General features: G+C 41.1%; 3 long non-coding RNA genes across 5 annotated transcripts in view; 2 read left to right on the top strand and 1 right to left on the bottom strand.

Annotated features, from left to right (window-relative positions):
- The first annotated feature begins 9,236 nt into the window (after positions 1–9,236).
- On the top strand, positions 9,237–12,337 carry LOC123520459. Its single transcript, XR_006679260.1, has 3 exons — positions 9,237–9,283; positions 10,577–10,697; positions 11,982–12,337. It is a non-coding gene; the product is annotated as an uncharacterized LOC123520459 (long non-coding RNA).
- A 7,794-nt stretch (positions 12,338–20,131) lies between these two features.
- Positions 20,132–23,134, top strand: LOC123498423. 3 transcript variants are annotated; one of them, XR_006672684.1, is made up of 4 exons: positions 20,132–20,158; positions 21,455–21,568; positions 22,385–22,513; positions 22,828–23,134. It is a non-coding gene; the product is annotated as an uncharacterized LOC123498423 (long non-coding RNA). The 3 variants fall into 3 exon arrangements; XR_006672683.1 differs by having other exon boundaries at positions 22,385–22,522; XR_006672682.1 differs by having other exon boundaries at positions 22,385–22,593.
- A 600-nt stretch (positions 23,135–23,734) lies between these two features.
- LOC123519825 overlaps positions 23,735–24,678 on the bottom strand; it is a 1,539-nt gene continuing 595 nt past the window's right edge. Inside the window, exons 2-3 of the long non-coding RNA XR_006679107.1 lie at positions 24,269–24,420; positions 23,735–24,236 (exon numbers count right to left, since the gene is read on the bottom strand). This is a non-coding gene — a long non-coding RNA (uncharacterized LOC123519825). The remainder of the gene's footprint in view (positions 24,237–24,268; positions 24,421–24,678) is intronic.

The raw sequence follows: 24,678 nt of genomic DNA, 5'->3' as shown, positions 1-24,678 counted from the left end.
CTCTAACCACTGAGCTACCGGGTGTGTGTGTGTGTGTGTGTGTGTGTGTGTGTGTGTGTGTGTGTGTGTGTGTGTTTGTGTGTTTGTGTATTTACCTAGTTGTAGTTTTATAGGGCCTGGGCCTTACACAGGTGTGGCCCTGTCTCCATATCTACACTTATCCAATATTTCTTTAAAACTGTGCACACTCATTGGTGACACCACTTCTTTACCCTAATTATGCACACTCATTGCTGACATCACTTTTTCACCCAAACTGTTCCACGTCTCAACACATCTTTGCGGGAAACTCTATTTTGTAACATGTCTTAGACATCTTCCCTTCCTCAGGTTTTTACTATGCGATCTTGTTGTTTGAATGTGATATTCTTCTCTTAGTCTAACCTAACCTTGTAATTTTTTTTATTTATTTATTTATTTTTAACTAACCTAATCTAATCTAACCAAACGTTTGCAGGTCCGCAGAAAACGACACGCCGATGTATTTGAAGTCAAGGACGGAGATTAAAACAGCCTTGAAAAACACCACACCCGTTTTGTCCACCACCATCAACACCTTCTCTCAGATCAAGGACACACACACATAAGGAAGAGATGCGTGTGAGTGTGTTTGGGTGTGTTTGGATGCGTTTGGGTGTGTTTTGGGTCTTTTTGGGTGTGTTTTGGGGTGTTTTGAGTGTGTTTAGGTTCTTGGGTGCATTTGGGGTGTGTTTTGAGGTGTTTTGTATGTGTTTTGAGTGTGTTTATATGAGTTTTGGTATGTTTGAGTGTGTTTGGGTGTGTTTGACTGTGTTTGGGTGTGTTTTGATTGTATTTCATGTGTTTTTGATGCATTTGAATGTGTTTTTGGATATTACAAGTGTTTGGGTGCAGTTTTGGGTGTGTTTGTTTGTGTGTTTCAGCGTGTGTTATGATGCTAATGTATTTTAAGCTAACCTACCACCCAAGACATTCTCTCTCTCTCTCTCTCTCTCTCTCTCTCTCTCTCTCTCTCTCTCTCTCTCTCTCTCTCTCTCTCTCTCTCTCTCTCTCTTTTGTAAGAGTTTTTGTGCTATTGATACTCTGTCAATAGATCATTAAACATCTCTTAAAAACTGTAGGGGTTTGGCTGTGTTTCTGGGGTGTTTGGGGTGAAAGAGTGTGTTTTTGTGGGGTTTGGGTGTGTTTTTGGGGCATATCTGGGGTGTTTGGGGTGTGTTTTTGTGGGGTTTGGCTGTGTTTTTGTGGTGTTTGAGTGTTTTGGGTGGTTTGGAAATATTTAGGTGTGTGTTTTGAGTATTTAGGAGTGTTGTTTGGGGATTTGAGTGTGCTTTGGGTGTGTTTAGGGTGTGTATGGTGGTGTTTGAATGTGTTTGGGTGATATTTAGATGTGTCTCTCATTTGCGTGTTGAAACACACCAAAACACACTCTAAGCACACCAAAAACACCCCAGAAGACCTCAAAACACCCCAAAACACACCAAAACCTCCTAAAGCACACTCTGAGCACACCAAAAACACCCCAAAACACACCAAAACAAGCACACTCTAAGCACACCAAAACACCACAGAACACACTCAAAACACCCAAAACACACCAAAACATTCCCAAAACACACTCGTTTTCAAGGTAACCTAATCTAACACCCCATAACCACTCCTTCTCTCTCTCCCACAGATTTAAATCTTGTGTTTTGAATGTTTTTCTGTTTTTTTTACATTATTCGTGTGTTTCAATGTTTTTTTAATGTTTCCGTATGTTTTTCATTCATTGTTCCTGTGTTTTGGTGTTTTTTTTAATGTTTCCCAGCACGCCATCACACACAACCTGCAGTTCATGCTTGGGATGGGACACACTGGGACAGCCTCGGACCGTTGGTGGGAGCAAGACAATGCTGTGGCAATTTTGCCACTCAGACCTGTTGCCTTGTTACTATTATTGCACATCCTAAGAAGGTGTGTGTATGTGTGCATATGTGTGTTTACCTAGTAGTATTGTACAGGGTTAGAGCGGGCCTCGTAGCGTCCTGTCTCCATGTCTCCAATTTTTTCCTTCAAGTTATGCACATTATGTGGTGTAACAACTTCACCGCTCAATGCATTCCACTTTTCCACCGTTCTATGAGGAAAACTATTTTCCAATATCCTTGACACACTGCCTCATCCTGATCTTGTTTACATGTCCTCTTGTCCTTCCATCTTCTGTCAGTCACCAGCACCAGGTCTTCCTTGTCTATTTTGTTCAATGCCATTGACTATCTTGTACATTGTTATTAGGTCCCCTCATTCTCTTCTATCTTGTAAGGTTGGCAGTCACATTTCCTTCAGCCATTCTTTGTATATTAGGTCCTTTAGTTCTGGCACCATCTTTTTAGCAATCTTCTGTATCCGTTCTAATCTTCTTATATCCTTTTCAGAACTCGTGGAGACCACACCACAGCTGCATATTCCAGCCTTGGGCGTATCATGCTTGTGATGATTTTTTTCATCATATCTTTGTCCATGAATTGAAGTGTCATTCATATATTTGTCAACATTTTACATGATAATCCAAATATCTTGCCTATGTGTTTTTTGGGTTCAGATTTTCCTGTATAATCACTCCCAGATCTTTTTCCTCTTTAGTCTTCATTATTTGTTCCTTATCCATGAGGTAGTTCCATACCGGTCTTCTCTTACTCTTTCTTAGTTCCATTACGTGACATTTCTTGGCATTAAACTCCAATTTCCACTTCCTGCTCCATTCATAGATCTTGTTTATATCTTCCTGTAACAGCAAAACGTCCTCCCTGGTTTTGATAACTCTTAGCAGCTTTTCATCATCAGCAAATAGATTAATATAACTGTTTACCCCATTGTGAATGTCGTTTACATAAATCTGGAACATAATGGGGGCTAACACTGACCCTTGTTGCACTCCACTAGTTACTTTACCCTAAGTTGAGTATGTATCTCTGATCACAGTTCTCATTTCCCTGTCCTTCAAATAATCCCTTATCCATTCTGATAAGGTTCCTTGCAATCCTCCTATGTTCTCTACTTTCTAAAGTAATCTTTCATGAGGGACTTTATCAAAAGCCTTTTTCATGTCCAGGTGTACTGTGTCCACCATCCGTCTCTGCTTTCCAGTCCTTCTGTAACTCTGGAGTAAAAGCTTAATAATAAGTTTGATACACATGACCGTCCTGTCCTGATTCCAAATTGTCTGTTCTATATGACTTTCTTCTTCCAGATGTTTAACCCACTTTTCTTTGATAATTATTTGACACAACTTCCCCAAAATGATTGTAAGTGACGCTGGTCTGTAGTTTAGTGGTTCAGTTGCCTTTCTTCCTTTAAATATCGGTATTACCTTGGCTGTCTTTCATTCTAGTGGAACTTTCACTTCATTTAGTGAACTTGTAATTATTTCCCAAATTTGTGTGTGTGTGTATTTTACAGGAGGGGAGCCTATGGTGGTGTTGTCCCATCTGTGTATCTCACAATGTCTAATTTTGTGTTGAAGTGGTTTTGGTGGTGGACTTTGCACACAGCACCTCTCTGTCCAGTCCGTTCCATATATCTATCACTCTATGGGGGAAGAGCTGTTTTTCTTGGAAGTCTCTTCTGTAGTTGTCTTTTGTGAGTTTCAGTCCATGTCCTCTTGTGTCCCTTGTGTCCCTCTTCAGCAGGTCCATCCTATCAGGAAGCTCCATATTATTCATTATTCTGTAGATGGTCAACATGTGGCCTCTTTCTCTTCTCTGCTCCAGTGTTGGTCAATCCAGTCTCTCCAGTCTCTTTTCATACGTAAGAGCCGACAAGGTTGGGGCCAGTTTGGTGGCCGCTCTTTGTAGCCTTTCAATTTTGGTGATATTCTTCCTGGTGTGAGGTGACCACAGTACTGCTGCATACTGTACTTCAGTCGTGGTCTGATCAAGGATGCCAATAACTTTTTCACCATATCTTCATTAATATATGTGAATGCAATGGTAATATTTCTCAGTAAGTTGTAGGTCTCACCAACAATTTGATTGATATGTTTATTGGAGGACATTTCCTTTTGTTATGAGAACTCCCAGGTCCTTTTCACTTTCCACCTTCTTAATCTTCTCTTCTCCAAGTTTGTATTGTCTTGTTATCCTATTTTTGCTCTCCCCAAATTCCATTATGCTACATTTGTTAATGTCGAATTCCATCTCCCATCTTTTCCTCCATTCCCATTGTCTATCTAATTCCTGCTGTAGAGTTCCACCATCATCGTGCGAGCCAACTTTCTTCAAAAGTTTTGTGTCGTCTGCAAAGAAATTCGTGTAGCTTTAAATTGTGTATTGGTGACTTTTGACGTGCCGGAACGCATTTCTTACTATTACATGTTGTAATGGGTTCGGTATACGGTAATTTTGATTTACGCTAAGGTTTTCAGGAACGCATATGTACCGTATAACGAGGACTTACTGTATATTGTTATGATATTGTATTGATTTCAGCTTCAATATGGCCTGTGAAGGAAAAGGTATGTAATCTATTTTGTGTATAGCATGTTTATTGTTAAGTCCTCGTTTGTTAGTGTGTCGTGCATGAATACTTTTTTTCAAGCTAACAATTAGTCGTATGTTGTATCTATGGTGGTGTTTGCTTGATTTAGGTTTAGCCAATACTAAAGTGTGCTTATTGTGTTGTAGTACAGTTTTGTGCATGAGAAGTGAATGTTATTACCTTTAGGTTTTCCTATTACACTTGTGTGTAGTTTGTATTGCTTTGCTTTGCCTCACTGATTATATTCATATCCTTGACCAAATAGACTTTATTGCCAGTCTAACTGGTTTTCATGAATGGAAAGACAATGGTATGATTTTTTGTTCTGAATTGAAACATGTTTGTTTGCATTGATGTAGGATACCTAGCTATGTGTTAAAATGCTTAATGTATATTTGACTTGCTTGTGTGACGTCTCTGCTTTCCATACTCTTTAGTGATATTTTGGCTGTAGCTAGGGCTTACAAACACGTGGGTCTTCCCACAAAACCACCCCCACCTGCTTCTAGGTGCTTAAACATGCATCTTTTATTTTGTAACTTTGAATGGTGATATGCTTATTGTGTTAGTTTCAACGCTGATATATAATGCTAATAATGTCTGAGGTCTGTGGTAATGGTGTATGCTCTGTTGTGGCATCTTGCATAGTACTTGATGTGATCAACTATGTAGCTTTTGTCTGCATGTACACCAATTTATTTTTCTTTATATATATACCTTACTTCTTTTGCTTGTTACATTTATTGTGTATGCTTAAAAAAACTGAAATTCACTCAACATGCTGCATGTGTTCCATTTATAATCATTAGTGACTCAAGTATTTTCTGTTCTGTGAAACTAAGCCCCTCCTACACGTCATTCCTACCCATTATCCTGATAATTACTCAAATGTCAATTTTTCACTGCTTAACGTTTTCACTTTTTTCAAAGTAATCCCTTTGGAAGAGAAGGGTTAAGACACATCAAACTAAGTTGGGCCTCCCACCTTGTTATTATTTTGTGAGACCCTTTGTTTGTTTTGTTTCTTAGGTTAACACCTTTATCATGTAAGACACAGTTTGCCTTACAGTTTGGATCATCATTAGGATTGAGTAACTAGAGTACCCTGACTTATAGTTTTGTCTTCAAGATTTTTAGAACAATGATAGCAACAATTATGATGAGAGACAGCATTGAAGTATTCATTATTGTTTAAATACCATGTTTAGATACTAAATATGAAATAAAAACACAAATAAACCATTGTTTTTTTCTGCTACCTTTATTATAAGTGTTGACTCAACACACTACAAAAAGGTACTTACACACATACTGTGTATGTACCTTTGGGCATGTGTATTTTGGACTAAGGACTCCATTCTGATTTTCCAAGCTCAAAGACTTCTTCAGAGGAGACTGGACCTTGAAACCAAACCTGTGCTGTTCTCTTGTACAAATAGTCCCTGATCCATCCTAATAATCTACCTTTTACACCTTTGAGAATGAGTTCCTCCATAATAACATCTTTTTTGGTCCTGTCGAAGGCACCCTTGAGATCAACGAAACCTCTAAGGCTAGTATTAACGCCATGGCCACTAGGTATACGATAAAGGAAGATTAGAACATGAAATTTTCAAAGCAATGTTTAGAAGCAAGAAATAGGGCAAATAGGATCCTGGGTTTTATAAATAGAAATGTTAGTTATAAAAGTAAGGAAGTGGTGCGTAGCTTATATAATTCTTATGTTAGGCTGCAGTAAGAGTATTGCATACACCCCATTATAGGCAGGATATCAACATGTTAGAAGCAGTTCAGAGAAGAGCAACTAGGATGATACCAGCATTAAAGCGCCTGGAGTATAGAGATAGATTAAAGGAATTAAACATGTTTTCCTTTGAGAAGAGATGTATAAGAGGGGATATGATAGAGTTATTTAAAATGTTCTCAGATACAGACTACATAGATGTGAGATCTTCCTTTACCTTAGAGGAGGGAAGTAGGACTAGAAATCATGGCAGGAAGATTAGAAAGGAAGGCTGCAGGTTAGATATAAGAAAATATTTCTTTAGTCATAGGGTGGTAGAGTTCTGGAATGCATTGCCAGAGAGGGTTGTAAATAGCACTAGTTTGACAATGTTTAAAAACAGAATAGATAAGCACTTAAATTTATTAGATTTATAATTATGTATAGCGCTCCATGATAGTTTTTATAAGAAATTTACTATAGTTAAACAAGACATGATCCCCATGTATGGGGATCACAGATTGTAGAGGAATTCACTGCAGGACTTAGCCCTGTTAATGGGCCAAATATTTAAAATTAGTATATAATGTATTGTGTACTGTTAAGTGTATCTTTAAGTACTGATGACGAGGTCGCTGTGCGACTGATACAGGATAACCTAGATGGGTCCTGGTGGCCCTTTGTTATCCTATTATTTATGTTATGTTATGTAATGTGGTAATGTCCCACGGCTACTTGTAAAACATTGTATTCCATGATTACCAGATAACCAAATACTGAGCTAACACAAGCAAGGACATAGTATTGGAATGTATTGTGTTGTGAATTGAGTTTAGAAATGTCGACATTTTGAAGCTCATAACTTGTACTTAAATAAACTAAAACCATAATAACACTGAATATCCCACACATAATTCCGTGATAATTTTCAAACACTGAGAACTGAACACATACAAGGACATAGTATTGGAATTGATAGCGGGGAAGGAGAAGAGAGTGAATTCCTTTAGAGAGCCACAGCTGATGATGGCGTCGGTATATACCTCCCGCCAAGACACACGGTTGAGCTCACTGGAGTGCCGTTATGTTTTCAGCCTGTATAGAGATGACAGTGCCGTGACAGAGGTGGTGGAGGTTATTAATGCACCAAGGAACAGGTGTGTAAGGTGTGGCAGTGGTGTTGATAAGGGATTAGTGTGTAAGGAGGGAAAGAAGTGTGGTGTGTCGAGTGCACGTCTGCTCCATGTCAACAAACAGTGGTGATGATGGCCGTGTGGTGTTTGGTGTTGCTTATACACCCCATAAACACACTCAAACACCCCGCAACATGTCCATATACGCCCAAACACCCACACACACAAAGTGAAGTGATGACATTCCCGACAGCACCAGCGGCGAGACAAGAGAGCAATGCAACTCTTCACCACGACTCTCCACAACGCCTCACCATCATTTATTTCAGGTATTTCTAAGGCCACTTTCTTATTTGTAGGTTTTCTTTGCATATGAGAGTGAAAACAGTGCCCAAATGTTGAAAAGGTGATGGGTATATATAACGAGCAGTTGTCAGTATTACCAGCTATTATTTGCTTCTTTGACTCACCGTAAGCCAAACATGTGTCAGAATGGAGCCACTACTACTGTACCATTGCATGTTCCCTGGCCAAGTTTTCTCGATGGGGCTTAATTTTGTTGTGGTGAGATAATAAATGCAACATAAGGATTATGGAGCCCGCCCTGCAGTGTTCCCGGACGTTACCTCCCGTCCGGCCCCGCCCCGTCCCCGAGCTCCACCCTGTCCCCCGTGGCAACCTGCGGGTTCCAATACTTTTTTTGATATATTCTCTAAAAATAATATTACGCTTCCATGATGTGTTTTATGGTTTCTCTAAATATTTCGTTGTGTTTGAAGTGTGTTCCGCGCCTGTGTTCGGTAAATATGTGGCGTTTAGTGGTGTTTTATAGCTTAAATAGGAGCTGCCATAACCGTCCAAATTTTCCATCTCCTGATTTCAAGATTTTTATTTTGAGGTGTAACTGGGCCTTTATTTGATCAAAGAATCGTCTGTACTTTTTTAAGCGTGAAATCAATCCATTGAGTGAAATATGTGGACTTTGAAGTGGTGTTTTGTCCCGTTTAACGTAAGTTTTATTTTTCGATTTTATTTGTTTACGTTTCTGTTTGACGGTCAAACTCGTTGTAGAATGCCTTAAAAGAAAGCTCAGACTCTGTAGAATGTGTTAGAATACTCGCCAAGTGAAAATAGGTGGACTTTACAAGAGGTTTTAATGAGTTTAGAGTTTAATGGTTTTGTTTTACATAAATGCTCTTTCACGAGTTCACTTCTGGTTCTAGGTCAGTGTTGGATGCCTGAGAAGAGAGTTTATATTGTCTAATATTTTTCGAAAGAAATATAAAGTCGAAATGGCTGGACGTTTTGGCAGCGTTATAAGTGGAAATGTTTATATACATTTTATATACTTAATTTAGACAGTTTTTAAAACTAGTTAAGCAGGAGATGTTTTGATGTTTTGGATATTAATTAAAGTATCTATCAAGTCATAAAAAAGTAAGCATTCGGCCTTGGCTTCGTTTTTTCTTGAAGTCATTTTTAAAATTATTTACGTAATTCAGCAGTCACTGTTCCCGCGCTCTTGATGACGTCACAGCCAAGGTGGTGACTCATCATAGCCCAGGCCGGCGTCCCTCCCTCCCTACCGCCCAGTTCGTCGATATTTTGCCTAATATCTAGTGATTTCTACGTGTTTTCCCGTGTTTCTTGGCTCAGGTGTGTAGATATTAGTAGCAGAAGGAAGAAGGAAGAGAAATAGAGGGTGAGGAGGAAGGAAGGAAAAAGTGGAGGAGCAGGCAAGCCACAATAGGTACTCTCCCTCCACTTCCTCAATATTTTGCCTAATATCTCGTGTTTTCTAAGTGTTTTGATGTGTTTCTAGGCTCAGGCGTGTAGATGGAAGCAGTAGAAGAAAGAAAAAAGGAGGAGAACGAAGAAGAAAGGAAAAATGGAAGTGGAAGAAGAGGAGGAGCCAAGCCACAATATTTAGGTAAGTCCCCTTTTTAATGTTACCGTTCTTTATAACGCATTTTGGTGTTTTGGGTTATATCTGAAGTATTTTGAGTGTGTTTGGTAGTGTTGCAGGGTGTTTTGGGTGTATTTTGTGTGTTTTCAGTGTGTGTTAGATGTTTTTAGGTATATTTTACATATCTTGAGTGTGGTATAGAGGGGTGTTTGAATATATGGGTGTGTTCTGAGTGCAGTTAGGGAATTTTGAGGTGTTGCATGGTGTATTGAGTGTGTTTTAGTTTAGTTTTAAGGTTTTAAGTCTGTGCGTGTGTGTGGAGTGTTTGGGGATGATTTCGGTGTGTGCTGGCTGTCTTAAGTGGTCTGTGCATGTGTGTGTGTGGTGTGTGCTGGTATGATTTGGTGTGTGCTGAATGCTGGATGCTGGTGTGGTGGTGTGGTGACGGCTGGAGGTGGAGATTGAATGCTGTGTGTGTGTGTGGTGACGGCTGGAGGTGATTGAATGGTGTGGTGACGGCTGGAGGTGGAGATTGAATGCTGGTGTGGTTGTGGCTGGCTGGAGGTGAAGATTTAATGCTGGTGGTGGTTGTGGTGGCTGGAGGTGGAGATTGAATGCTGGTGTGGTGTGGTGTGGTGTGGTTGTGGTGACGGCTAGAGGTGGAGATTGAATGCTGGTGTGGTGTGGTTGTGGTGACGGCTGGAGGTGGAGATTGAATGCTGGTGTGGTGAGGTTGTGTGATGGCTGTGTGATTTAATGTGTGTGTGTGTGTGTGTGTGTGTGTGTGTGTGTGTGTGTGTGTGTGTGTGTGTGTGTGTGTGTGTGTGTGTGTGTGTGTGTGTGTGTGTGTGTGTGTGTGTGTGTGTGTGTGTGTGTGTGTGTGTGTGTGTGTGTGTGTGTGTGTGTGTGTGTGTGTGTGTGTGTGTGTGTGTGTGTGTGTGTATGTGTTTGTGTATTTACCTAGTTGTAGTTTTATAGTGCCTGGGCTTTACACAGGTGTGGCCCTGTCTCCATATCTACACTTATCCAATTTTTCTTTAAAACTTTGCACACCCGTTGGTGACACCACGTCTTCACCCAAACTATGCACACTCATTGCTGACATCACTTCTTCACCCAAACTGTTCCACGTCTCAACACATCTTTGCGGGAAACTATTTTTTAACATCTCTCAGACATCTTCCCTTCCTCAGGTTTTTACTATGCAATCTTGTTGTTTGAATGTGATATTCTTCTCTTAGTCTAACCTAACCTTGTAATTTTTATTTATTTATTTATTTTTAACTAACCTAATCTAACCTAACCAAACGTTTGCAGGTCCACAGAAAACGACACGCCGATGTATTTGAAGTCAAGGACGGAGATTAAAACGGCCTTGAAAAACACCACACCCGTTTTGTCCACCACCATCACCACCTTCTCCCAGATCAAGGACAAGGTGTATTACACACACACATAAGGAAGAGATGCATGCGAGTGTGTTTGGATGCGTTTGGGTGTGTTTTGGGTCTGTTTGGGTGTGTTTTGAGTGTGTTTGGTGTGTTTTAGGGTTGTTGGGTGCATTTGGGGTGTTTTGGATGTGTATTGAGTGTGTTTAGATGTGTTTTAGTATGTTTGGGTGTATTTGAGTGTGTTTGGGTGTGTTTGAGTGTGTTTGGGTGTGTTTTGAGTGTATTTCATGTGTTTTTGATGCATTTGAATGTGTTTTTGGATATTACAAGTGTTTGGGTGCAGTTTTGGGTGTGTTTGTGTTTCAGCATGTGTTATGATGCTAATGTATTTTAAGTTAACCTACCACCCAACTCTCTCTCTCTCTCTCTCTCTCTCTCTCTCTCTCTTTGTAAGATTTTTGTGCTATTGATAGAGTAGATGTCCTACTAATCTGTCAATTGAACCATCAAACTACCCTTAAAAACCCGTGTGACTGAAATTAGTGTCTTTTAAGACATAGGTTATGTTGCCACAATTTTCAATGCCTACATGTGGCTTTTGATAAGGTAGATATCAATGTAATCTGTCAATACAGCCATCAAACCTCCCTTCAAAACCCGTGTGATTCTGATTTGTAAAGCGCAGGGCACACACATTTTTGGGGGTTGGTTTTTGGGGGTGATTGAAATAGTAGTGTTGAAACAAGTGTCTTTTAGAAATACAACTTAGGCGACCACTGGTTTTCAAAGTCCACAGTTAGGAGGAAGTTTGTTCTTAAGAGTGTTTCTGCTTTTGATTTGTTAAAAACACACCAAAACATTTCCAAAACACACTCTAAGCACACCATAAACACCACAGAACACACTCAAAACACCCCAAAACACACCAAAGCACACACTGAACATAACATAAACACCACAGAACACACTCAAAACACCCCAAAACACACCAAAACATTCCCAAAATACACTCGTTTTGAAGCTAACCTAATCTAACCCCCTATAACCACCACTCCTCTCTCCCACAGATTTGAACCTTGTGTTTTGAAGTTTTTAATGTTTTTCAGTTTTTTTTTACATTATTCTTGTGTTTTAATGTTTTTTTAATGTTTCCGTATGTTTTTCATTCATTCTTCCTGTGTTTTGGTGTTTTTTTTAATGTTTTCCTTTGTTTTTCGTACATTTCGTTAGGTTTTTCTAATTTTTTTGACAATTTAAGCCTCCTTTCCAAGCTCAGCAAAGCTAGCCTAACCAGACACCCCCAAACCACTCGCTCTCTCTCTCTCCTGTAGGCCATGAGGGAGGCGGTGGAGGTGTGGGGGGTCCAGCACGCCATCACAGACAACCTGCAGTTCATGCTTGGGATGGGACACACTGGGACAGCCTTGGACCGTTGGTGGGAGCAAGACAAGGCTGTGGGCTGTGGCAATTTTGTCACTCAGACCTGTTGCCATGTTACTATTATTGCACATCCTAAGAAAGTGTGTGTATGTGTGCATATGTGTGTTTACCTAGTAGTATTGTACACGGTTCGAGCGGGCCTCGTAGCGTCCTGTCTCCATGTCTCCACTTTTTTCCTTAAAGTTATGCACATTATGTGGTGTAACAACTTCACCGCTCAATGCATTCCACTTTTTCACCGTTCTATGAGGAAAACTATTTTCCAGTATCCTTGACACACTGCCTCATCCTGATTTTCTTTATTTTCTTTACATGTCCTCTTGTCCTTCCATCTTCTGTCAGTCACCAGCACTAGGTCTTCCTTGTCTATTTTGTTCAATGCCATTGACTATCTTGTACATTGTTATTAGGTCCCCTCATTCTCTTCTATCTTGAAAGGTTGGCAGTCACATTTCCTTCAGCCATTCTTTGTATATTAGGTCCTTTAGTTCTGGCACCATCTTTTTAGCAATCTTCTGTATCTGTTCTAATCTTCTCATATCCTTTTCAGAACTCGTGGAGACCACACCACAGCTGCATATTCCAGCCTTGGGCGTATCATGCTTGTGATGATTTTTTTCATCATATCTTTGTCCATGAATTGAAATGTCATTCTTATATTTGTCAACATTTTACATGATAATCCAAATATCTTGCCTATGTGTTTTTTGGGTTCAGATTTTCCTGTATAATCACTCATTATTTGTGTCTACGGTAGTTGTGAAAATTGAATTGAAAAGAAAATATGCATGTATGGGATTAAATGTCTGCTAATTAAAATGAGGAGAAAAATAAATAGATAGAGTAGAAAGGTGGAAAAAACAATGTAATGAGTAGGTGTGCCTACCAAAATGTACCAAAATGCAGGTCTGAATGTACCAGAATGCAGGCCAAATGTACCAGAATGCAGGCCAAAATGTACCAGAATGCATATTAAGGTGTGGCTGAAGACTTGCTTTGCTACTAACACTGAAACGCAGACAATGAGTTACTTAAGTCTTATAGAACTGTAGGACGACTTTGCTGCTTCTAAACCTGATGGTCACGCTCCCATAGAGTCAATAGAACCTGTAGAAGAACCATTGACATAACCATTAAGTTCTGTCCATACTACAGCTCAAACTAAACTGGCTTGGTGACTTTTCATTGTACAGCCTATTAACAAAAGAGAAATTGTACGTACGTGTGTGTGTGTGTGTGTGTGTGTGTGTGTGTGTGTGTGTGTTTTATGTTTTGTAATGACATCTATAATATTAATGATAATGATAATAATAATTGTTATTTTTGAGAAATAAAAAAATGCCAATCATCTGAAACAGTTTATATTACCATATTTGTGTGTGTGTGTGTGTGTTTGTCTTTTTGTCTTTTGTCTGTCTGTAGTTGTCTCTGTCTGTCTGTCTTGATGTGTGTGTGTGTGTATTTACCTAGTTGTAGTTTTACAGGCTTTACGCTGGTGTGGCCCCGTCTCCATATCTACACTTATCCAATTTTTCTTTAAAGCTCTGCACACTCTTTGCTGACACCACTTCCTCACTCAAACTGTTCCACGTCTCAACACATCTTTGCGGGAAACTATATATTTTAACATCTCTCCGACATCTTCCCTTCCTCTGTGTGTGTGTATGTGTGTGAGATAGGTTAGTAGTAGTCAAGAGTTAAGCATGACTTTAATTCCTTCAGGTGTGGCTTTGACTCTGCAACTTTGGATAAATGGAGACATGGAGACTCGACACTGAGCCCCGCGCTGGAACTCCATACAATAGAGCTGGGCAGGAACCGGTTCTGGAACTGGCTCCAACGGTTCCACCAGGAACTTGTTGTGTGTGTGTGTGTGTGTGTGTGTATATATATATATATATATATATATATATATATATATATATATATATATATATATATATATATATATATATATATATATATATATATATATATATATATATATATATATATATATATATATATATATATATATATATATATATATGATTAAATTGGTCTCAGTCAGGTAAATCAGTCTATCGATAGTTTTTTTTTTTTCAAAGGGGGATGAAGAAAGAAGAGATAGCTAGCTGAGAGAAAGTGGGTGGGAAGAGAAGAGGTGAAAGAAAGTTAGAGAAGGATAGAGTGTGGGATTGACCATGTTACTGTTTTTGTTTTATTTTATTTTTTTTATTTATTTTCATTTTCTTATTTTTATTATCTGGTTTACTCTCCTGCAGACATTAAATAAATAATTATATAATTTATTGTTTGAAGTGACATAGGGACCGCAAATGTACTAATACTAACAGGAACCCAGCTGTCCCTATGACAGACTCCTGAGGGAAGTGAGGTCTGTCCCACGTTGAGAGAGTGTGTTTTTTTTTTCTTTTCTCTGTGCATTTTCTTTGTAGGACAGCTTCCCCCAGAAGAGACACAGCTAGCCCTAACAAACACAGACTGTAAAGTACTGCGGCCCCCAGTGTTACATGCTTTAAATAGACTTGTTATTTTATGTATGTGATGGTGTTGAAAGATCCGTCGTCCTCGGTGGTCCGGATCGTCCTCGTCGCTCGTCCTCTGCAATTCAATCTGTGGAAACTAAGAAGAACATTAATCCCGTCTGTTGATGTTGCCTATAGTGTTTCCCAGCTGAATGTGTCCCTACTCTTGGGAGTGGGAGACACGTGTGTTTTATAGTGATTGTGACGATTCTTCGGAGTGTTTCTCGCTCCATTTTATAGTTTCTTCCATGATTTTCGTATTTTAGAAGTATTTTAGGTTATAATCGCTTCAGGTGGTTCCATTGTAATTATCTTACTGCATTTGGGAAACCAGGAATGCGTATTATTGTGTGGAGTTATAAATGTATTATATTGTTCATTTTAACTTATTTATTCCCATGTATTTAGTGTCCTCTGATAATTTATTATATTTAGAGGGGTTATGCCGTATTTAATATGTAATTAAGCAGAAATAGAGCATGAGAGAAATAAAATAATCTGCCTTTTAAGCACCTACTATAGTTTCTTGTCCCGTGGAAGTTGCCAACACTCGCTGTACAACTAGATACAATTTGATATATACTGCTTTGACAAATAACCAAAGCTGGACACGATAACGAAGAGAAAGATGTCACAATAACCAGTAAATCATTGTGATATTTTTTACAAGTATAGTATCTCATTGATGATTAATTTAGTAATAGATAGTTAGCATAGACATTCGTACTGTTATACACACGTAGTGCGCTCACAGGCACCTTCTGCTACTGGTTAAAACGGCAGTAGTAGTCTTGTGGTAGCGGTGGTGGTAGCAGTGGTGGTGGCGGTAGGCTATACTGACCCATACACACCCCCACACAGCCATAAACACTAAAAAAACAATCTTATATACCGAAAACACTCGTAAACACATTCAAAACATCCACCCACACACACAAGTGAAGTGAAGTGTTGCTATATTACCGACAGTTTTCCAATGAGCACCAAGAACCAAGACAAGCAATAACATAACATAAATAATAGGATAACAAAGGGCCAATGCAAGCCTTCGCCACAACCCCCCACACTGCCTCATCATCATCAATTAAAGGTAATTATAAGGCCATTCACTTATTTTTAGGTTTGCTTTTCATATGAGAGTAAAAACTACACAAATATTAATAGGTGATAGGTATAAAGAAGCTGATATTTGCTTCCTCCGCTTACTGTAACCCAAGCATGTGTCAGAATGCAGCCTCCAGCCTAAAATTTCATATCCCATTGTCAAAAGTTCCCTATGTGGCTTAATTTTGGTGTAGTAATATGATAAAGACAATATATGGAGGTCCCGCCGCCATTGTTCCCGCTCTTGCCTCCGGGCCGCCTCTCCCCCGGGGGCCCCGAGCCATCACCCAGCCCTGCAGCCTGCGGGGTCAAATACTCTTTTTCAATTACTTCCTAACGGTAATATTACGCTTCCATGGTATGTTTTTATGGTTTCTATAAATGTTTCGTTGTGTTTGAAGTGTGTTCCGCGCCTGTGTTGGGTAAATATGTAGCGTTTAGTGATGTTTTATGGCGTATGTTAAAGGCTTTTTATCGGTCAAAATTTTGATTTCCTAGTTTGAGCTTTTTTTATTTGAAGCTATAAGTGAGCCTTTATGATATAAAAAGTGGCCTGTGCTTTTTTAAGTGTGAAATCAATCTATTGAGTGAAATATGTGGACTTTGAAATGGTGTTTGGTGCTGCTGAACAAAAGTCTTATTTTTCTTTATTTTATTTGCTCACGTTTCTGCTTTTCGGTATAACTCGCTGTAGAATGCCTTAAAAGATAGTTCAGACTCCCTGAAATGTGATAAAATACTCGCCAAGTGAAAATGGTTTTACTTTACAGGACATTTTAAGAGATTTATGGGTTAAAATGTTTTTATACTTTTAACGGAATCATTTAGACATTTTTTGAAAAGTAGTTGAGCTGGAGATATTTTGATATTTTGAAAATGAGTTTAAATATTTATCACGTCATAAAATGGCATGCATTCGGTCGTGGCTTCGTTTTTTCTAAAAGTCATTTTTAAAATCAAATTATTTACGTAATCTAGCCGAGTCACCCCCGGTCCCGTTCTCTGAGATGACCACAGCCCAGGTGGTGACTTATCATGGCCTCAGGCTGGCGCCTCTTTTCCAACACCACAGTTCGTCAATATTTTGCCTAATATCTAGTGATTTCTACGTGTTTTCGTGTGTTTCTAGGTTCAGATGTGTAGATATTGGTAGCAGAAGGAAGGAGAAAGGAGAAATAAAGGAAGATAAGGGGGAAGGAAGGAGAAGGTAGAAGGAAGAGGAGGAGCAGCCAAGCCACAATATTTTCTCAATATTTTGTGTAATATCTAGTGTTTTGATGTGTTTCTAGGCTCAGACGTGTAGATGGAAGCAATGGAAGGAAGACGAAGGAGAAACAATGGAGGAGGATGAAGAAGAAATGAAAAATAGGAGCGGAATACGAGTAGGAGAAGGAGCCAAGGTGTAATATTTAGGTAAGTGTCCCTTTTAATCTTAACGTTTTTTTATAATGCATACTGTTGGTTTGGAGTATATTTGGGGTGTTTCAAGTGTATTCAGTAGTGATGTAGGATGTTATGAGTATGTTTTTGGTGCATTTTGTGTGTTTTCAGTGTGGTTTAGGCCTTTTAGGTATATTTTACGTACCTAGAGTATGTGGATTGAGATGTGTTTCAGTATTTGCATGTTTTGAGTGTGTTTGAGAACATTTTGAGGGGTTATGTGGTGTTTTGAGTGTGTTTTAGGAACATTTTGAGGGGTTGTGTGGTGTTTTGGGGTTAAATTTGAGTGTTTTATGCTGTGTGGTGTGTTGGGAGTCTTTTGGATGTGTGTGGGGGTGATTTGGGTGTATATTGTGGGTTTTTAGTGAGTTTTAAGTGTGTCTTGGTGCATTTTGAGGTGTTGCATGTTGTTTTGAGTGTTTTATGTTAGTTTTGAGTGTTGTAAAATGGTTTGGGTGTGTATGGGGGTGATTTTGGCGTATAGTGGTGTTTGTAGAGAGTGTTGTGTGTGTTTTGGTGCCTTTTGAGGTGTTGCTTGGTTTTATGAATGTGTCTTGGGTTAGTTTTGAGTGTTGTAAGTGGTTTGTGTGTGGATATGGGTGGTTCAGATGATTTTGGCGTATTCTGGGTGTTTGTAGTGAGTTTTAGGTGTATTTGGGGACATTTTGAGATGTTGCATGGTGTGGATTAGTGTTGTGGATTAGTTTTGAGTGTTTTAAGTGGTGTGTGCACCATTACACACACACACACACACACACACACACACACACACACACTCGTTCCTGGTGAAACCGTTGGAGCCGGTTCCAGAACCGGTTCCTGCCCAGTTCTATTGTACGGAGTTCCAGCGCTGGGCTCATAGTGTCTTGTCTCCATGTCTCCATTTATCCAAATTTTCTTTAAAAGTGTGGAAAACTGTATTTTCCAATATCCTTTACACACTTCGTCATTCTAATCTTCTTTACATGACTTATTCTGTCACCAGCACCAATATGTGTGTGTGTGTGTGTGTGTGTGTGTGTGTGTGTGTGTGTGTGTGTGTGTGTATATATATATATATATATATATATATATATATATATATATATATATATATATATATATATATATATATATATATATATTGGCAGTACAGCCTGCAGAAGTGATGGTGGGAGGCAGGAAGCAGGAAGGCAGATTAACTATTACTGATGTGAATTCCAGGCAGCACAAAATACCACACGTAATGTAATGGTTAAGTCCAGCCTGCAGTCTCTCATCATTAAATGAATCATTGATTGATTGACTGATAACTTTATTGTTGTAACAGTGTGCAACAAGGGAGGAGGTGAGGTCATGCCGGCCACCCCTAAACATGGGACAAGAAGGATTTAAGAGTGAGTCAAGAGGCGGAGGTGAAGCACGTCTAGCTACACGTCTGGCACCGCAGTGTGTGTGTGTGTGTGTGTGTGTGTGTGTGTGTGTGTATTTACCTAGTTTTATTTACCTAGTTGTAGTTTTACAGGGCCTGAGCTTTACGCTGGTGTGGCCCTGTCTCCATACCTACAGTTATACAATTTTTCTTTAAAGCTCTGCACACTCTTTGCTGACACCACTTCCTCACTCAAACTGTTCCAATTCTCAACACATCTTTGCGGGAAACTATATTTTTTAACATCTCTCAGACATCTTCTGTTCCTCAATTTTTTACTATGCGATCTTGTGCTTCGAATGTGTGTGTGTGTGTGTGTGTGTGTGTGTGTGTGTGTGTGTGTGTGTGTGTGTGTGTGTGTGTGTGTGTGTTTACTTAGTTGTGTGTTACAGGAAAAAGGTACGGTGGTGGTGTCCGGTCTCCATATAATCATCCAGTTTAGCCTTAAAATTGTGAATATTTCTTGCTTGAACCATCCATGCAGTGTTTCATCCAACGTGTTCCATATTTCTGTGCTTCAGCTCGGAAAACTCTATTTCTTATTGTCTCTTCTGCCTGCGGTCTTTTTCAATTTGCTGCTGTGTTCCCTTGTATTTCTTGAGTCTCACACTGATAAGTCTTCTTTGTCAACTGTGCCCTTCTCCTCCCATGCCCTGTATACACTCATTAGATCTCCTTCTCTCCTCTGTTGCAATGTTGGAAGTCTTAATATCTTTAATCTGTCGTCATACATTAGGTCTCTCAAACTTGGAGACATTTTTTGCAGCTATTTGTCCCTTTCTATCTTCCTTATATCTTCCTTACTATGTGGTGACCATGGAAGTGAACCCTATTCTAGATTACGTCAAATCATGTATTCTATTAGTTTTTTTTCACCATCTCTTCATCTATAAAGGTTAATGCCCGTTTCATCGTTCCTAGAAAATGAGAGTAAGTGCTTATTGGCTTGTTTGATTGTCTTGTTGTCTTGTGTGCTTGTGTTGTCCAGAGGAGGGTGAGGGTGGTGGAGGGGGGGGGAGGAGGGAAAAAGTGCAGGATGGGAGGAAGGAAGAGAAAGTGTAAAGTGATGAAAAGGAAGGGAAGGAAGGAAGGAAGGAAGGAAGGAATCTCTCTCTCTCTCTCTCTCTCTCTCTCTCTCTCTCTCTCTCTCTCTCTCTCCATGGACCCTTCCTAATTTCAACAAAACGGTCTAATGGTACACAAATCTCAAGGTAAAAATGTGTCCCAGTACTGAAGGGATTAAATTAGTGAAAACTGTGGCCATTAATCTTCTGACCTCCATAGACCCTTCGTAATGTCAACCAAACGGTCTAATGGTACAGAAATCTCAAGGTAAAAATGTGTCCCAGTACTGAAGAGGTTAAAAGCAGAACCGTAGTGAATTAACAGCTAAAACCACACCAGTACCTTTAGAAACACGTAAATAATTCTCTTACATCCAATTAAAAACAGCAGACGTAGGGATTCGGAAGGTTTGAGTGAGTGAGGGAAGTTTTTCGAAGCCTGTTTCTTCATACTGCTCCCGATGTCACTCCGAACCTCGCGTCCCTCGGCTGACCTCACTCTCTGCCTGGTGTTCGTGGAGGTAAGTTGTGTTGGCGAGTGTTGCTGTGGTGAAGTGTTCCTACTGGTGTTCGTGTGTGTTACTAGAAGGCGTGGGTAGAACGTGTTGGTGTTGGAGTGGTGTTGATAACAATGTTCGGGTGTATAGAAGGACGTGGTGTTGGTGTGGGTGTTGGGTGTTCCTGGTGTGGGTGTTCCTGGTGTGAGTGCGTGTGGGTGTTCCTGGTGTGGGTGTTCCTGGTGTGGGTGTTCCTGGTGTGGGTGCGTGTGGGTGTTCCTGGTGTGGGTTGCGTGTGGGTGTTCCTGGTGTGTGTTGCGTGTGGGTGTTCTTGGTGTGGGTGCGTGTGGGTGTTCTTGGTGTGGGTGCGTGTGGATGTTCTTGGTGTGGGTGCGTGTGGGTGTTCCTGGTGTGGGTGCGTGTGGGTGTTCCTGGTGTGGGTGCGTGTGGGTGTTCCTGGTGTGGGTGCGTGTGGGTGTTCCTGGTGTAGGTGTGGTACTTAGATTGGTTATTATTAGATTAGGTTGTTATTGTGGTTAAGTTGTGGTGGTTGTGACGAGTTGTTGTTGTGGTTGTGACCGACTTAAGTTATTGTGGTTGTGATTATTAAGTTATTGTGGTGATTGTATTTAGTGTGTGTTATCAAGTGTGTTTAGGTAACGTGGTTAAGTAGCCTCGCACGAGTTCATTCTCTTAACGACTGTCTGCCTTGTGCTCCTCAGTGTGTTGTTCCTGTGTTTGGTCTGTGTTTCCTGTGTTTTGGCGCATTAATTACATCAACTTGACCATTATAGCTTAGTTGGTCATCAGTAACGCTTTCTTGTAATGTCAATACGTCCATTCTAGTTGACGATTATAGCCTGGTTTGTGAGGTCATTGGTAGCCTTGTCAATACGTCCGTTCTAGTTGATTATGGCCTGGTTTGTGAGGTCATTGGTAGCTTAATGTCAATACGTCCGTTCTAGTTGATTATGGCCTGGTTTGTGAGGTCATTGTAGCTTTGTCAGTACGTCTATTCTTGTCTAAAATTCAGTTAAACCTTTAGTCTTGTCTAATATACACTTAAACCTTTATTCTTCAACGTATTAGTAGTATTGATAGTTAACCCTTTAGTGATAGTTAACCCTTTAGTCTTTCAGTTAAACCTTTAGTCTTCGTAATATAATAGTGAGTTAGTGTTCGTAATAGTGATGATTACCGCTTAAGTCTTTAAAGTAGTGACTAGTTTAGTGTCTGGATCTCATTAGAAGAGGCTGATTGTGTTATTTGGACCTGTAAATTCTTCTTATTCCTTTTTAACAGTGCTCTATTTCTCGGCAGGTTGTGGTGACGGCTGAAGGCGCGGATTGCATGCTGGTGTGTGGTGTGGTGTGGTGATGCAGTTAAAGCGGAATGGTGATACCTCCTCCTCATCAGCTAATCAACACTTCAACGGTTAGCCTGGTTTGTGAGCCCATCTGTACGTACCACTGTCTTGCCTAGTCGTCCATTTTCTGTCCATTTTATCCGTTCTCTCTTATCCGTTTTCAGTCATTCCTTTCACTCTTCAAGATAGTTTTTTTTTTTTTTTTAAGTTTCTGGAGATTGAATGCTGGTGTGGTGTGGTTGTGGTGACGGCTGGAGGTGGAGATTGAATGCTGGTGTGGTTGTGGTGACGGCTGGAGGGGGAGATTGAATGCTGGTGTGGTTGTGGTGACGGCTGGAGGTGGAGATTGAATGCTGGTGGTGTGGTTGTGATGACGGCTGGAGGTGGAGATTGAATGCTGTTGTGGTGTGGTGACGGCTGGAGGTGGAGATTGAATGCTGGTGTGGTGTAGCTGTGGTGACGGCTGGAGGTGGAGATTGAATGCTTGTGTGGTGTGGTTGTGGTGACGGCTGGAGGTGGAGATTGAATGCTGGTGTGGTGTGGATGTGGTGACGGCTGGAGGGCGAGATTGAATGCTGGTGTGGTGTGGATGTGGTGACGGCTGGAGGGGGAGATTGAATGCTGGTGTGGTGTGGTGGTGACGTGGTGTGGTGGTGACTTCTTCACAAGCTATTTCTCCACATTTCAAGTTAGCCTGGGTCGTGAGGTGATCAGTAACACTTCCTAGTCTATAAGTCCATTCTTATACCCAATTTTCAGTCATTCCTTTACTCTTCAACGTAATGGTTAGTGTATTAGTGGTTAGTCAATGAGAAAGACCAGTGTTATTTATTAGATGTTTATTCAGCTTGATTTCTAAATTAACGAAACTTTTCCTCCGTCAGACGGGTTGTGGTGACGGCTGGAGGTGCGGGGATTGAAGGCTGGTGTGGTGTGGTGTGGTGTGGTGTGGTGACGCAGCTCGCGGAATGGTGACTCTCTCTTCATAAGCTACAGTTTTCCACACTTCAATAGTTAGCCTGGTTTGTTTGTGGTGGTGGTGGTGGTGGCGGCGGCGGCGGCGGCTTCCTCGGCTGAATGGTGACGATGGGAAGTGAGGAGGAATGGTGGTGGTGGTGGTGCTGATGCCGGTGATGGTGCTGATGCCGGTGATGGTGTGGTGTCTGGTGTGGTTTGTCTGTGTGTGTGTGTACAGCCTTTTTAGTCTTTACGTCAAGGAGTGGTCAGTCAGTGAGTGAGTGTTGTGCCTTCTTGAGAAACACTGCATTATTTGGACGTTTTAGTTAATTCCACCAATTCATCATTTAATCTTACTTTTCCTCGGCAGACTGTGGTGACGGCGGGAGGCGGAACGCTGGTGCTGGTGCCGCGGCAAGCGTAATGGTGACGCCACGCGGTGTGTGCGGCTCGGTAATGGTGTTGTAGTATCGCTGGTGTGTTGTTATTGTAACGGTGTGTGTCAGACTCGTTGGTTGGTTGTTTCCGGTTAATGAGCAGCAGTGTTTAAGTCAAGGGACTCCCAAAGTATAAAATATTTATTGGTTTTTCTTTTTTTTTTTAAATTTTTCCCCATTTTGCGGAGCAAATACCTGTTCTCCGGAGACTCTTCGAGGTATTGTTAACAAATTTTTACACACAAGGACAATAAATAACTGAACATATTTTATTTACACACAAATAAATAACATATTTTACACACATTACACACAGGACACAAGGACAATAAATAATAATAACCGAACATGTTTTTTATTACTCAAATGTTTTTTATTACTCAAACTTTTACATGATTTTTATTACTCAAACTTTTACATGAAAGGACGGATTTAGTAGTACAACCTAGTACTTTTTTTACATGAAAGGACGGATTTAGTAGTACACTACCTAGTAGTAGTACTTTTACATGATGAAAAGACGGACAAAAAAATCAATAACAATACTACTACTGTGTAAAGGGAAAACATGGTGTTACTACATGTGACATGGTAAGACGGCGGCGACATACGCAACCCCCCCCCATGTACACCAACATGCATGTACACCTATACTGTTTTTGTCCTTGTCCCCCCCATCGCCCAAGTCAGCACGTACCGACGTTTTCCGCTGCCAGCCGAAAAGACCGGCACTGCTTGACACCTGTACCGTCACGCCCCGCCCCACACTATCACCCCCACCCAGACACCTGAACTATCACCCAGACACCTGAACTATCACACTATCACCCCAGACGCCACCCAGACACCTGTACTACTATCACCCCAGACGCCACCCAGACACCTGTACTATTATCACCCCAGACGCCACCCAGACACCTGTACTATCACCCCAGACGCCACCCAGACACCTGTACTATCACCCCAGACGCCACCCAGACACCTGTACTATCACCTCAGACGCCACCCAGACACCTGTACTATCACCCCAGACGCCACCCAGACACCTGTACTATCACCCCAGACGCCACCCAGACACCTGTACTATCACCCCAGACGCCACCCAGACATCTGTACTATCACCCCAGACGCCACCCAGACACCTGTACTATCACACTATCACCCGCGACGCCACCCAGACACCTGTACTATCACACTATCACCCGCGACGCCACCCAGACACCTGTACTATCACACTATCCCCCGCGACGCCACCCAGACACCTGTACTATCACACTATCCCCCGCGACGCCACCCAGACACCTGTACTATCACACTATCACCCCCGACGCCACCCAGACACCTGTACTATCACCCGCGACACCACCCAGACACCTGTACTATCACACTATCACCCGCGACGCCACCCAGACACCTGTACTATCACACTATCACCCGCGACACCACCCAGACACCTGTACTATCACACTATCACCCGCGACGCCACCCAGACACCTGTACTATCACACTATCACCCCCGACGCCACCTAGACACCTGTACTATCATCCCCCCGACACCTGTATTATCACACTATCACCCCTGACGCCATCCAGACACCTGTACTATCACACTATCCCCCCCGACGCCACCCAGACACCTGTACTATCACACTATCACCCGCGACGCCACCCAGACACCTGTACTATCACACTATCACCCGCGACACCACCCAGACACCTGTACTATCACACTATCCCCCCTGACGCCACCCAGACACCTGTACTATCACACTATCACCCGCGAC

This window comes from Portunus trituberculatus, chromosome 7, assembly GCF_017591435.1.
Source record: "Portunus trituberculatus isolate SZX2019 chromosome 7, ASM1759143v1, whole genome shotgun sequence".
Classification (NCBI taxonomy): Eukaryota; Metazoa; Arthropoda; class Malacostraca; order Decapoda; family Portunidae; genus Portunus; species Portunus trituberculatus.
Note: the sequence above shows the minus strand (reverse complement) of the source record. Positions and strands in the feature narration are given on the sequence as shown.